This window comes from Pan troglodytes, chromosome 13 (genome assembly GCF_028858775.2).
Source record: "Pan troglodytes isolate AG18354 chromosome 13, NHGRI_mPanTro3-v2.0_pri, whole genome shotgun sequence".
NCBI lineage: Eukaryota > Metazoa > Chordata > Mammalia > Primates > Hominidae > Pan > Pan troglodytes.
Window position 1 is genome coordinate 78,277,735 of NC_072411.2, and position 10,935 is coordinate 78,288,669.

General features: G+C 38.1%; 1 pseudogene; it reads left to right on the forward strand.

The window, feature by feature from the left end:
* Positions 1 to 8,790: 8,790 nt before the first annotated feature.
* On the forward strand, positions 8,791 to 9,672 carry LOC739980 (small ribosomal subunit protein uS2-like; annotated as a pseudogene).
* Positions 9,673 to 10,935: the final 1,263 nt, after the last annotated feature.

Consider the following 10,935-nt stretch of genomic DNA (forward strand, 5'->3'; position numbering starts at 1 on the left):
TAATCCCAGCACTTTGGGAGGCCCATGTGGTCAGATCACCTGAGGTCAGGAGTTCGAGACCAGCCTGGCCAACATGGTGAAACCCCATGTTGTCTCTACTAAAAATACAAAATTAGCCAAGTGTGGTGGCGCATGCTTGTAGTCCCAGCTACTCAAGAGGCTGAGGCAGGAGAATTGCTTGAACCCTGGAGACAGAGGTTGCAGTAAGCTGAGATCGTGCCACTGCACTCCAGTTTGGGTGACAGAGCAAGACTGCCTCAAAAAAAAAAAAAAAGTCTAGAAGTAGGCAGTCTTTGAAATCATCAGGGATTCAAACTTCTGTCTTTTTGTTTTCCTGTCTTTGATGTTCCATCTCATAGTCCAAAGTGGCTGCTAAAGTTCCAGCTATTACATGTGCATTGCAGCTAACAGGAAGGGATATTATATAAAGCTTAGTCATGTGGTGATACCTAGCTGGGAAATGTCTTTATTCCAGGTGGCTAAATTTGTTCTGGTGGGGTTTATTCCAGGTTGCTCAGCTAAAAATCAGTATTATTGCAAGGAAGAAGGAAAGAATAAATGTTGGGGAATAGATAAATATGATGTAACTGGGAACTATTGGGAATAAAGTATCCATGAGAATTTCATGAAATCAAGTCTCAAAAAGTTTGTTTTTCCACGTTAAATACATAATTTAAAATATACATTAAACCATTTTCAGGAAGAGTTTTCTAATAAAGCTAAAAGCACCACTCTCAAGAACCTGGTGTCAGAAGCACATCACAATTGATCACTCTTAATGTAGGTGTTAGGAATGAAGAAGAAGGAGTGAATGTTGAAAACAAAGGGCCTCAGAGACTTATGGATAAATGGACTCTGGAAGGATAACAGCAGCCTGCCACGACTTGAGGAATGATTTTGATCATTGTCAGTGGAGTTACTCTGAATCACAGATTTGGGACTTAGGGAGTTTTATTTTAGTCTCATTCTCCTAAACAGCCTTTCTGTACTTGGCTTTAAAAATCAGGGAAAGAAATTTCAACTCCAAAGGACAACAATAGTTTTTTTCAAAGGGGCATTTCTTCCTCTAAAATGAGTCTGTTGCAATCCTGACTTGCCATTTCCTGCAGCAATAATATAACCAGTGGCGCTCTAAGTTAACTTAATGGACTTACCTCACTATTAGGGAGTGATTTATGTACCGCAAAGAATAGAGTTCACTTTGTGTGAAGAAAAAAAACAAAACCCAAAGAACTTTCCACATAAACCAGCCCTCACCATCATATTTTGGCCCCATTTATTCCCTCTGGAGGATGATTAGAACTAAACCCCTGGCAGGTGGGGACTCTTTTTCACTGGGTGTCCCCAGTGTCTAGCACAGTGGTCCTCATAAAGCTGGCTCTCCAATAATATTTGTTGAAACAATCTGAAAATGGTTCATAGAGACAATGACAAAAAGCACAAAATAAAAATTAATAACACAGCTTTTTGTTGGTCTTAAATCATTTCTAGTAGCTCTAAGATAAAATGAATTCATAGTAAGATGGTACTGATACTGAGAAGTCTTGAGTGTAAAGAAGTGATGAAGGAAAAATATTTATTTGACAACTGCCCTTCAGTGTGAAAAATCCATAGCTGTAAACCACAATGAAGCAAAGAAAACCTAATCTGTAAGAGCTTAAGCATTTTACCATACTAGAGTTCAGGAAACATGTCTATTCCTTTTGCTATTTCTGTTTGCCAGTTCTTCTGCCATTTGCCAAAATAAAGATGTCCTTTCTCCAGCCCAAACTCAGCTGCAAGGGTGAACTAATGACTTTAGAATAGAAGACAGATGCTTCCTGCAGGAGGATTCTGGGGGAAGACAAAGAATGTGTAACCAGTACTGGTTACAGTATTTGTGAGGCCCCGTGCAAAATGAAAACACAGGGCCCTTGTTTTGAAATCTGGGGAAAAGTGCCATTAAAGATACTTAAATATAAAGCTTTTTTCTTGCTTCCACAGTCTTTTTCTTGACTTGTCATGGTGTTGTTTGTTATTTAATGCTGGTCTAAGTGAAGAAAAATTAAAAATTTAAATTATTGGCATAATTTTTTAAAACCATTCATCTTTATATTATGGAATGCCAGTTTTAAATGCAAAACTGTATTTAGAACCACTGATATAATATAATTTGTATTTTGTAGCTTGTGCATGCATATGTATTTTGTTCTTACCAGAACACTGGAAATGATGCAAAAAACCTAACAACTGTTTTTTATTCCACTTTTTGATACATGCCTGTTCTACCAACACTCTGTGGAAGCCAGTGGCTCCCATAAAATGTTTATCTATTTGCTTCTGTCTTGCTGATCTCCCATGCTGGGTCCACTGGAATTCTCTGCTCATGGAACATCAGAAGGCTGTATGCAAATGAGGTGGCAAGGAACACTATACAAACATATTGTGCATATTGTTCATGCACAAAATGTTTCTTCGGGCTTCACTTACAAAATACAAGTTTAAGATAACATTATTATGAATTTCAAGATGGTGACCGCAGAGCATTAAACCAACCATGAGACACTTCTGACTGTGGGACTCTGTGACTGTGCACATCATGCACCCTTGAAACCAGCTCTGCATGTCACCAAGGTAAGAGTTGCCTTTCTTCTCCTTCTCTTTTTCAGTAATTTGAAGAATCAGTAATCACTGGAAGAACACAAACAAAATAAGCACATGCCAATGGGGAAGCATTAAAAAACAACTTGGTAATGGATAACTCAAGCCTCAGATGAATCTTGAAATGTGGTAAAAAAAAAAATTAATAGAAAAAAAAACACTCGTAGTCAATGTTCATTTGAAAGCCATCTTTAATCATGTAGTTCTGTGGAAAATTAGTGGTTAAATTTTTTAAAGAATGAATCGTTTCTGTTTTATTGCTGCAAATCTTACAACTTTTAAAATATGAATGTTACAACATACAGAAAGGTAATATAAAAGAAATACCCTCATAATTTTAATATATTTTGAAATTTTATTGCATATATCTACCATTTTTATTTTAATTTTTAATTCAGGCAGATAATATAAGAATAAGCAAGATACCAATCTTGTTTTCTTTTCATACCCTAAAATTTTGTATTACTTTGTTGATGTAAGACAGCAACATAATAGCCCCAAAGGAAAATCTATTGAACAATTTCAATTTGAAGGGTTTAAAGAAAGAAACAATGGTAAGTCATTAATATGTTTTCATTTTAATGTATCTTTTTTATATTAGGGTGAAAAATTCAGTTATATTTTCAAATGATCAATACAAACATAAATAACTATGTTATAATGATATGGATACTCATATGACAAAAGGGCTATGATTAAGCTGTATGCCTTCTTTGTGAATATAAAAGTATTTCTGCAAAACAAAGATGTATTATATATTAACTAACAATTATTTACAATAAAATTAACCAAAAGCCAGGTCACCCTTGTGCTTAATCAATATTCCTTAAAAACAACTTTTTCCAGCACACACACAATTATGCATTGAACATTTCTGAAAGGATACTCAAGAATGTGTTAATTAAGTGATTCCACACCACTGAGAGTGAGACTGACTGGGTGTTCAGAGGAAGAACTTTTACTTTTTGCCTTTTCCTCATCTTCTGTACTGTTTAGGTTTTTTGGTCATGAACATTTTATTTTAATAATAAAAAATCTGGATAATTTTATAAGTCTAATTTTAGAAGGATAATAAAGTAATCCAGTGACTATGTATAAAATACATAGTATGTATTTGTACATTAAAATAAATACTGTAGTGGATAGCACACATTATACATACGTGTCACTACAATGCTTTCATTTCAACCTTTAAAAATTTTTTTTAATTAAAAAATTTTATGGCAAATTGCTAAGTTATAATTGTATATATTTTATGGGGGTACAAAATGATTTCATGATTAATGAATATAATGTAGAATAATTAAATCAAGCTAATTAACATATTTATCACCTCAAATACCTATCATTTTATGTGGCGAGAACACTTGAAATGCACTCCTAGTGATTTTGGAATGTACAATACATTATTATTAGCTATATTCACTATGCTGTACCCATAGAGCTAAAAAAAAAACCCTTAATCCTCCTAATTGAGGATTTGTACTCATTGACCATTATCTCCCCATTTCTTCCACACCCCAGCCTCTGGCAACCACCATTCTACTCTCTGCTTCTATAAGTTTGAATGTTTTAAATTCCACATATAAGTGAGAACATGCAGTATTTGTCTTACTGTGTCTGGCTTATTTCACTTAGCATGTCTTCCAATTTCATCCATGTTGTTGCACATGACAGAAATTCTTTCTAAGTCTGAATAGTACTCCATTATGCATATGTACCACGTGTTCTTTATCTATTCATCTGTTGATGAGGTTGGTTTTATAACTTGGCTACATCAATAATGCTGCAGTGAACATGGGAGTGCAGACATCTCTTGGACACACTGATTTTGAATCTTTTGGGTAAATTCCCACAAGTAGGATTGCTGAATCGAATTTCATTCTTATATTGGTTTGAGCCACTTTCTAGCCCAGGGGGATCATTGCACTAATAATATCACTGGAGAGTCTCCAGAGGACATGTCTGCAAAGGGAGAAAGGCTTTTTGCAATAGCAGAGCTTAATTGTCAATGATGAGGAAGAGCGGTATCCATGAACCTTTTCCTGTCATATGTTGTATATAAATGATATTCTTCCAAAATTTTAAAACATTTTTGATGGAAAAATTCAAAGATACACAAAAGTAGAGAGAAAAATATAATGAACCCCCACGTACCCATCAACCAGCTTCAATAATTACCAATTCACGTCTAATCTTATTTTGTTCATACTGTACCCCACTCACTTCCCCACTCCCAGGTGCATTATTTAGGAGAAAATCCAAATATATCTTTTCATTCATAAGTATTTCAGTATGTATTTCTATAAGGACTCAAAAAAAGTAACCACAATACCATTATCACATCTTTTATAAAAAACCTAATAATTCCCTGATATTGTTAAATATCCAGTCATTGTCCAAATTCCTGATTCCTTCATAAATATGTATTTTAAAGCCAATTTGTCTATAGAATATTTTTTAGTCTAGATTCCCCCCTCCTTATATTTACCCTTTATTTGTTGAAGAAACCAGCTAATTTGTCCTGTAGGGTTTTCCATATTCCAGATTATGCGATTGCAACCCCCGTCATTGTTTAATATGTTTTCTGTCCCCTATATTTCTTGCAAATTTGTAGTTAGATATGGATACTTAATCAGAGCAGGTTCCATTTGAGGGAAGACTACTCCCTAAGTGGTATTGTGTATTCCCTATGCATCACATCAGGAGGCAAATAATGCCTGTTTTTTTTTTCTCTCTCTCTCTCTTTTTTTTTTTTTGAGATGGAGTCTCACTCTGTTGCCCAGGCTGGAGTGCAGTAGGGTGATCTCAGCTCACTGCAACCTCCACCTCCTGGTTTCAGGCAATTCTTTTGTCTCAGCCTCCCAAGTAGCTGGGAATACAGGTGCCTCCCACCATGCCCAGCTAATTTTTTTGTATTTTCAGTAGAGACGGGGTTTCACCATGTTGGCCAGACTGGTTTTGAACTCCTGACCTAAAGTGATCCACTTGCCTCAGCTTTCCAAAGTGCTAGGATTACAGGCGTAAGCCACTGCTCCTGGCCTGTTATCTCTCTTTTAGTGATGTTAACATTGATCCCGTAGTTTGGGAGCTATTAGCATAGCATATTGTAGTAGCCTCTTCACTGGTCTTCCCATCCTCCCTTTGCTCCCACCTCATCCCACCTCATCAAGGATATTCTTTACGGAGGGACTGAACTCTGTGTTGGCTGGGCAGTTTTGCTGATTTTGGCAGGGCTTGACTGTATGGCTTTTCTGATCTCAGCTAGGGCTCTCTCACAGTTGACCAGCTGTTTGCCTAATCTAGCGTGGCCTCCACTGGGACAGCTCATTTGTTCCTTGTATGTCATCCCACAGCAGGCTAATTCAGGCATGATCTTGTGGCAATCATAGGGTTCCAGGAGTCTTCTAAATTTTAAATCATCCGATGCATTAACAGATCATTCTTTCTTAGCAAAGCAAGTTATTCATTAGACTTCCAATTAGTTTTCAATATGAGCATTCAATACAGATACAATATATGATAGATCTGACCTTTCTGGAGTTTTGGCAGTTCATTTTGCCTCTTATGTAATAGGATAAGGTTTATTATTAACATTTGCTAGTTCTTGTACTTACATAGCTTTATAGACTTTCTGACGTGATTAAAGGTCTTTATCATTTTGTTCTTGAGCTTGTCAGTTCAATCCACACCAGAATTCTTTATTTCCTTTAATTTGTCTCATTGACTCTTTTACTTCCTGCACAATTCTTCTTCTCTTCTTCTTTTGACAGCCCAAGCAGATTTACAGACAGTCTTGTTTTAGCTGTGCTGATGTATCTATTCAGTTTATCTCTGGGAGATTCAGAAGAAACCTGAAAATTCATGTTTATATGCTTTTGTGATATAACAAATGTTAGGCATTGACTGAGTTGAGAAATAAAAATAGAGGAATGGCAAACTCAGGCACATGTAGATGGAAGGGTCACTCGGGAAAGTGACCCTTCTATGAGATATGGAATATTTTCCCTGAATGTTGGAAGAAATTCTGCCAAATTATTTATTTCTTCCATAATTTAGTGTTTGGTTTCTTAAAGTATACAAATAAGACATATATATTTTTCCTTGACCAAAAGTAACACCATATTTTTAAGTTCTGTGTCATATTCTACAAGCTATTTTTAAAATATCAATTTACTTATGCTAACAAAACCTTGTGGGATACCTTAGGAGATGTTAAATTTAGTCTATAGGTTAAAAAAAGCTAATGCTCAGGAAGTCGGCTTTCCTCTAACTAATGGTAGAGCAGAGGACAAGGTTAGAGCTCACAGGCCTAACTCTATACTTGGAGGCAACCCCTTGCTAAGTGCATACTCAAGGCAGAACAACTTATAGCCTGAACCTGAAGGATGTTACAATAAACTATTTTGCTTGGAAATTAAGAAGGGAAAGCTCTGGATGGATTTTGCTAAGCAACACAGTGATCTCCAAAGGTCAAGGAAGTAAAAAATAAAAAGATAAATATGTTTTCAGAACTTAGCCAACTTCATGTGGGTCACCACAGCCTTGTGTGAGACAAGATAAAAAATAGTTAAAAACTCTAAAGGGCTTGAGTGGCTCACATTACACGCTCTTACAATCTGTCTTGGAACTCCAAAAAGCTTTTTTGAATACCATTATCACTAATCAGTTAAAAATATTAGCTTAACATGGATTATCAGTAAAATATTATCAGTTTAAAGATATTTCTTGAATGTCTTAACACTGTGCTCACTATTTTCAAGGAGGAATTTGATGGAAATAAAGTTAGTCCTAGTAACTTTTTAGAGTCAGGAACTCCTTTTGAGTCATAGACCACTTAAGGATCTTTTGAAAGCTATGACTTTTCTCCTTAGAAAATGCATCTTTAGGCTCCAGCAACACATCATTGTGTAAGAAAAAATAAAAGTACTGCCTTAAAAAAACAGAAAAGAAAAGAAAATGTATCTTTGAACATATACTTAAATTTTACATTCAGAATTTGGGGTTTTATGGGCATTCCAGGAGCCCTTCCATGGATCCTCTAGGCCTGAGTTATGGGCTTCAGTTGTCCCTAGTGTAATGAGAAGAAACTAAGTATGGAATCAAGTATGTCCCTAACTTGCCATCTGCTGTTGTTCATTTGTTTGTTTGAGATAGGGACTTGCACTGTTGCCCAGGCTGGAGTGCAATGGCATGATCTTGCTCACTACAACCTCTGCTCCCTCTAGGTCAAGTGATCTTCCCACTTCAGCCTCCCAAGTAGCTGGGACTACAGGCGAGTGCCATCATGCCTGGCTAATTTTTGTATTTTTTGTACAGACGGGGTTTTGCCTTGTTGTCCAGGCTGGTCTCGAACTCCTGGACTCAAACGATCCACCTGCCTTGGCCTCCCAAAGTGCTAGGATTACAGGCGTGAGCCACCGCACCCGGTTGCCACCTGATCTTGATAAAGTCATTTAGTATCTTCAGGACTTAGTTTCCTCATCTGTGAAATAAGAAATATAACTAGATAACCTTCCAGATGTAACTGCCTTTGCTCTTCGGAGCTAATAGTCTGGCTGAGAAGATAAAATGGTCACAAAAAAATTCAAGACATTTTTTCCCCCTGATATTTGTTATAAAAATTTTCAAACAGCAAAATGGAAAGATTTTATAGTGACTACCCATATATCCATCACTTAAATTCAGCCATTAAGCTTTATTATATATTTATTCATGTAGCCATTTCTCTATCCATCCATCAATTTTTTTTTTTTTTGAGATGGACTCACTCACTCTGTTACCCAGGCTGGAGTACAGTTCTGGGTGCGATCTCAGCTCCCTGCAACCTCCACCTCTCAGGCTCAAGCAATCCTCCCACCTCAGCCTCCCGAATAGCTGGGACTACAGGTGCACACCACCACACCAAGCTAATTATTTTTTTTTGTAGAGACAGGGTTTCACCAGGTTGCCCAGGTTGGTCTCAAACTCCTGAGCTCAAGCAGTCTGCCTGCCTAGGTCTCCGGAAGTGCTGGGATTACAGGTGTGAGCCGCTGCACCTGATCCAATTCATCATTTTATAAATATATTTTGCCTTTCCGCGCTACCCGCAGAGGGATCCATACTGTGTTGTTCTGGATTCCCTTCATAACTTAAAGGAAAACGTTCACAATGTCCAGAGCCCTTGATGTCCTGCCAATGAAGGAGGAGGATGTCCTCAAGTTCCTTTCAGCAGGAACCCACTTAGGTGGCACCAACCTTGACTTCCAAATGGAACAGTACATCTATATGAAAAGTGATGGCATCTACATCCTAAATCAGAAGAAGACCTGGGAGAAGTTTCTGCTGGCAGCTCGTGCCATTGTTGTCATTGAAATCCCTGCTGATGTCAGTGTCATATCCTCCAGGAAAACTGGCCAGAAAGCCACGCCGATATTTGCTGCTGTCACTGGAGCCACTCTTGTTACTGGCTGCTTCACTCCTAGAACATTCACTAACCAGATCCAGGCAGCCTTCCAGGAGCCATGGCTTCTGGTGGTTACTAATCCCAGGGCTGACCACTAGCCCCTCACAGAGGCATCTTATGTTAACCTACCTACCATTGCTCTGTGTCACACAGATTCTCCTCTGCGCTATGTGGACGTTGTCATCCCATGCAACAACAAGGGAGCTCACTCAGGGGGTTTGATGTGGTGGATGCTGGCCCAGAAAGTCCTGCACATGCCTGGCACCATTTCCCACAAACATCCGTGGGATGTCATGCCTGATTTCTACATCTGCAGAGATCCTGAAGAGATGGAAAAAGACCAGGCTGCTGCTGAAAAGACTGTGACCAACGAGGAATTTCAGGGTGAATGGACTATGCCAGCTCCTGAGTTCTCCGCTACTCAGTCTGAGGGTGCAGACTGGTCTGAACGCATGCAGGTGCCCTCTGTGCTTATTCAGCAGTTCCCTACTGAAGCCTGGAGTGCTCAGCCTGCCACGGGAGGCTGGTGTGCAGCTCCCACTGCTCCGGCCACTGAATGGGTAGAAGCAACCACTGAATGGTCTTAAGCTCTTAAGCTGTTCTTGCATAGGCACTTAAGCAACATGGAAATAACGCTGATGGAAAATAAACATCAGTTTCTAAATAAAAGAGAAAAATAAATAAATATATTTCAAAGTAAATCACAGATTCCGTATATTCACCCTAAATATTTCAGCATGCATATCAAGTTCAATATTTGTTTATAGTTTTCTTCTTTTGATGTAAAATGTACTTATGAAGGAATGCACAAATCTTAAGTTTACATTTGTTGAGTTTTGGCAAATAATATCGTTCTTTATAACTCAGGGGTCCCCAGCCCTTGGGCCTCAGACTAGTACTGGGCCACACAGCAGGAGGTGAGCCAGCACTGCTGCCTGAGCTCTGCCTCCTGTCAAATCTGCAGCAGCGTTAGATTCTCATAGGAGCTGGAACCCTATTGTGAACTGCATGTGCAAGGAATCTAGGTTATGGTGCTCCTTCTGAGAATCTAACTAATGCCTGATGATCTGAGGTGGAACAGCTTCATCCCGAAACCACCACGCCCATCCTCCCTACTTCCCTTCCCCCTCCCCAGCTCTCGCTGCTAGAAAAATTGACTCCCCCACCCACCCTCAGGCCCTGTTCCTGGAAAAATTGTCTTTCAAGAAACCGGTCCCTGATGCCAAAAGGGTTGGAAACCACTGTTATAACTGAATCCTTGCTACACTCTGACACCCTTGTCCTTTCTCCCTTTACCATACTCACCTGGAGAAACTAAAACCTTGCTTAAATCCCACTCTCCTAATAAAAATTGATCTGTGCCATTGAATAAGACAAGACAAAAACGACTATGTTGACTATTTCAAATTTAAGATTACTAACATCTACTGGGCCTTTAATGCTTCCCAGAAATTATCCTATATTTGCTTAGGTCCATCTTTAAACCAGCATTTCCCAAATTATCCATAGTGAGAGAGACCAGCTTCTTATAATTTTAAATCCATCTTGGTATAATACTTTGGTAAATTACAGCAAAAATGGGCTACAACAAAAATGAAATAAAGAAAGACATAAAAATATGGGTCTCTAATTTTACTCTGTCCAGTTGCTACGGAATCTTCTAAATACATATTCTTAATTTCTGAACTCATCTTTTCATGGAAAGATAACAAATAATTTGCAAAAAAAAAAAAAAAAACTGGTCTGCAGAATATATCTGGAGTTCTACTGCTTTAAGTGACTAGAATATTTTGTACCTTCTCTCTTCTCAAACTTCCATCACTTCCTTAGCCTTCATCACTATCAGCTGA